Source organism: Neodiprion fabricii, chromosome 5, assembly GCF_021155785.1.
Source record: "Neodiprion fabricii isolate iyNeoFabr1 chromosome 5, iyNeoFabr1.1, whole genome shotgun sequence".
Lineage (NCBI taxonomy): Eukaryota > Metazoa > Arthropoda > Insecta > Hymenoptera > Diprionidae > Neodiprion > Neodiprion fabricii.
Window position 1 is genome coordinate 26,891,983 of NC_060243.1, and position 5,265 is coordinate 26,897,247.

The window sequence follows — 5,265 nt, forward strand, 5'->3', positions numbered from 1 at the left end:
GGCGGATATTACAAAAAAAAAAAAAGGATTACCGAGGATTACAAAAATTACACGTTGGAACAAAATATTACAGTAATTACAAGGGATTACAGTAACACACGCGTGAACCGATTACAACAGCGATCAACCCCTCGTAATATACTTAACTCTCCAAATTGTACTCCCGAAACTATTTTACGACATTCGATCATTATTCATTGTGATATTTTCGAACGTACGTGCGAGTAAGAAATAAAAATTTATTCCTCGGCAATCGCCGCGGGTGAACGATCGCTGCGTAAAAAAAAAAAAATAGGTACGTAAGATAATATCGCATGCGAGTGTTGTACGTGTGTTGTATATCTGCAGCGTGTACATAAAGTACATGATATAATGTAGAAACGTGAAATAAGAGAAAAATAAAAAAAAAACGTGAAAAAGAAGAGAAATGAGAGAGAGGGAGGCGCGGTGTATGGAATGAGAGGAAAAAATAAGTATATTCGTAAATAAAATTTTGTTATAAGGGTGGCGGAATGGTGACACGCTCGACTGCTGACCCTCCCCGAAGTCCAGGGTCAAAACGGTGAGCCCCGAGAATATTATACCCTATCATATCCCCGAGATTTTTATGTTGTTTTCACGTAGTTACGCCACCGTCGGATTATATGTATATATTATATTACATTATATTATATATATATATATATATATATATATATACACACGTGTATGTTCAATATATACGTACGTATCTATAAACTTACAGGCATGTATGTACGTGAAACGTAAAAGGCGCAGCAGCGCGCAGCGTAACGGTCGAACGAATTACGTCGCGTCGAAGAGTCGAAAGGGAAGATTTGCAGGCGTTCGACCGTTTCCTAAAATCTCGTACGACTGTTGCATTTTTTTTGTTTTTTGAAGTTATACTTCTTTAGGCGCGTTATGAAAAACTGATGAGAGTGAAATTTCAGGATGCGCGCGCATCACTGTAACACAAAACTGTAACACAAAATTAACAGGACGAAGTTGCCCACTCAACCGAATTCATTAAGTCTCGAAAAAAAGCTAATGTTGGTACGCCTGTCGCCTCTGATCACCGTTTTCATATTCATTTATAATATTTATCCGCATGGTTTTAGTTTCTACAGTCACAACACGTGTTTTATTTTCATACAAGTGCGAATTATATATGTGGCAATAAAATATATTCAGTAGTGATTTAAATTGAATATTTGGATTAATATTATTTACTATTTGTGAATATTAGTGAAAAAATTGTGCTAAAATACTTTTTCAAGTGCTCCAATATAATTGAGGTTAGTTATCCGTATGTATTATTTATTGATATAAATTAAAATATCATTATTTAATACAATTAATACTAAATATTATTAAGTTATCAATGTTGAATATTTATTATTGGTTTTTTAATATTTACAAAATGAGGAAATAAATTTAATAGAACACTTAATAAAAAGTTCGTGACAAAAATTTAATAGATTATTTAAACATAATGTAAGACATCCGTTATTTGTTTTATTGTTTTTTATTACATACTTCTTTTCTTTATCATTGTGTGACAGAAGATTTTGACATGTTGTGTATTTTCTAATAATGCCAAAGAAGTATAACTTCTCACGCGTGTACATAAGTACACGCACCCATTTTTTTTTTTTTTTTTTTTTATTATACCAGATTTCACTGGGTGGATAATATTACCGCGTTTACCGCGACGCGAAAACTATTTCGTTGGTGACATCGATCGCGACGAGATTTTCGAGCCGTTTTGTCTCGAGGTGATGGAGTATAAATTTGGTGAATACTCCGAACAGCGTATGATTATTAATATCTGATTGTAAATTATATACCGCGAAAAGTGTATTGGAAAATTATGATTTTTAAGAGGGATCATTTTAACCACTAGTCCAGCAAAATATGTAATTTTGCTGTTTCTAAAACAGGTATCGTTGAACAAAAGGTGTTCGAATATTGTTGGAATTACGAAAAACGATCCTTTTTTGGTTGTCGCAACGCAAAATCGGTTTGTGAGGTTTACTCTACTTTTTTTAGCTAAACGAGGCTTTGACGTCAATTTATTCTTGCTATAAAACTAATTTTCATTTTCTACCTAGAACAATATTTTTCGATTGTGGTAAGGAATGAAAATAGTCAAGGACCGAGCGGTAACCGGAAATAAAAATTTCTCTCATTGTCAGTGCACCACGATTACCGAACACACATCGACCGTGTTAAGGTTGTACATTTTTTTGCGTTCAGGGCTTCGTCCCCCCTGAATGCGTACAACGACTTATTGCCGAGTAGGTATTCAATCTCTGCCAGAGTGATATTTCCATGCTGTTTCCGGGCCTATTTAACCCCTGGAAAATGAACACCGTCATCTCCTCGGCGATAAGAATCGTCCCATGCTGAGATAAACGGTGTGACTGATTCAAAAACCCCGAGCGCTTTCAATTCCGTCACGACTAGACTCAGCTAAACCCCACGAAATGATCCGATTGTCGTATCATACGAGGTTATACATGGGACTTTCCATGTGAACTTGGTGATTGGTTGACCGAGACATTTTTTCATATTATCAATGATTTTTCCTATACTTGTATGCGGCTCGTGCGAACAATTTTTTTTTTTCTTTACCTAGTGAATTTTCAAAACCCATCACAAATACACTTGAAACGTTACTTTTTTTTTTTTTGAACAAGAATAAAAACATTCCGTTTTCCAAATAAAATATTCTCACCTAAAATTCAGAGTAAAATTGTTTTTTGTTTTTCCTGATTAAAAAATATCCATTTGGTTGTTTTTGAGGTGGGTTTTAAAGTTCAAGATAATAGATACGAGTGTCTGAAAAAACTTGAATATTTTTGGTGAAGGTTTTGATAGGTCGTACCAACATAGGAAAAAATCCTTGACGAAATCAAAAAATATCATGGTCAACCGTATACTGAAATTTTTCACGTAGAAAGCTCCCCCACCCCCCCATATACAAATTGATAATCTTATAGAAACAAAAAAATCGGCACTACAACGGAATTCAAAACACAAAAAATGGATTTATCAAAAGAATATTTTAAAAATCGAATCGCTAAGAAAAAAAAAAAAAAAAAACAAAAACTATTTTCTCTCTGATCCTATATATTTTTTTCACCGTCGAGTATCCCAGATCCGATGATAATATTAAAAAAAGAAAAAGAACGCAACAAAACGTAACAAAAAAAATCGTAATATAACCGGTGACACAAAAAAACTAGACAAGAGAAAAGGTTGGAAAAAAAATTTGGAGATGCCGGGGATCGAACCCGGGGCCTTTCACATGCAAAGCGAACGCTCTACCACTGAGCTACATCCCCAGATACATGATACCTGCACACGGTTGTACTTGACTGACGATTCGTCATCGAGTCTACTTCGTGTGATCTCACGCTGCATTGCCGATGAAAAAAATTAAACGAATCGTAAAATTCTCACGAGATTCAACGAATCGCCATGTTTCCCATCCTTTCAGTCTCGCCATCGTCGATTAGCGTTGGTAATTTGAATTCTCGTATTATCTCAGATAACGAAAAGGTTCCATGGTGTAATGGTTAGCACTCTGGACTCTGAATCCAGCGATCCGAGTTCAAATCTCGGTGGGACCTTGTTTTTTTTCATCTCTCCGTGTTTTATTCTTCTTTCTGATTTTTTTCTTTCTTTCTTTATTTTCTCCACAACCGTTTATTTTACGCAAATACGAACGTACCGCGTCACGCTATTTACTCGTTTTCAAATATCGAGTATCCTTTGTTTACACTCCAAACATTAAATATTGGTATTTCACACTCGCTGTAGCTTCGTATTATCGCATCCTATGTCGGACCTCGAGATCCCGGAAACAAGACGATTTGGCAACGAATTCAAATGGAGAAAAAAAAAAAAATTCTGACAGCGGTGGGATTCGAACCCACGCCCTTTCGGACTGGTGCCTAAAACCAGCGCCTTAGACCGCTCGGCCACGCTGCCTTCGATAACAGCTGACATCTATGACGGTATAAATGAACCAGATATTCGGAGAGTATGAAACGACCCGATAAAAAATTTTATTCGCCACTTGAGTTGGCGAAAAAAACAAAGATTCAGATTTTCCAAACGACGATAAATCACCTTACCCGCAAAAACACGAATTTCTTCTGCGTTGACATTAAAAATATTCAGTATTCGTGATGATCGTGAATAAAGAAGATGAAAAAATCCATCTGACGCAATGAATTATGTGCAGAAATATCCTGGATTAATTTCACTCACCGATGCTTAAGGGAACTTGGGTTACATTAGAGGCCGAAAAAACGGCCGATTTGTTGTTATTGTCATTCTGTTTCATTCAGACCTCCACTTTTTTTTTTTATAACAAAGTACACATATTCGAGTATTCGTGAAATTTTTCTACGGCGGTGATCCCTCCGGCTAAACGGCTGGTCTGAACCAAAAAAAAAAAACCAAACGTCATTTCGAAGTTAAGATATGAAACTAGAATTTCAGTGGTAACATTTTTGATTTTCCAAAATTTTTAAAAATCCCGACCGTATGAACCAAAAAAAGCAACAATTTCTCATTTTTGTACACAGTGATTCGAGTTGAAAAAGTGGAAAGGAAAATTTGTTAAAAATCTGTCCGACTGAATTCCAAGATAAAGGAATGAAGCATATGTGGTACAAATTTTAAGTGAATCGATCGAACAATCATCGAATTATGTCCACCGATTTGAAAAACTTGATTTTTGTACTTTCAGTTGAAAACAAATGATAACTTTGTTATGCGGCAAGTTTTTTCGTACAACCAATAGCTTGCTTTTTGTACCGACTTGAAAAAACGATGTCATTTCCCAAAGGGTTCGTCCTAAGAATCGGAAATAATTCGTAGACGTCTTTCTCGAATAATATCACAAACTCACGGAATATAAAAAATATCCGCATTATTGACTAAAAAAAGTGGCCAAGATTACGGAGAATTCCTTATATATATATATATATATATATGGTGTAAGGGAGAGAGAGAAGATCTTTTCGCTGAGCTTTATTTCACCGCGATTGCAGGGAGATCAAGGTTCCCAAGGGAGGACATAAGGCGATATAATAAGATCGTTCCGCAGCGCGCCGCAACGTAGGAACGATCGATCGATCCCTAAATTTGCGTAAACTTTCTATATACCTAGTGTAATAACGGTAAACGTGGAGATAAAGCGTGCGGGGTGGAGAAAAAGAAAACTAAAAAGAAAATTAGAAGAAAAAATAA

The 5,265-nt window shown here is 35.7% G+C and overlaps 2 non-coding genes across 2 annotated transcripts; one reads left to right on the forward strand and one right to left on the reverse strand.

The window, feature by feature from the left end:
• Positions 1-3,563: 3,563 nt before the first annotated feature.
• Positions 3,564-3,635, forward strand: Trnaq-cug. The gene has a single exon. It is a non-coding gene; the product is annotated as a tRNA-Gln (tRNA).
• Positions 3,636-3,916: 281 nt separating this feature from the next.
• Trnal-uag lies at positions 3,917-3,996 on the reverse strand. The gene has a single exon. It is a non-coding gene; the product is annotated as a tRNA-Leu (tRNA).
• Positions 3,997-5,265: the final 1,269 nt, after the last annotated feature.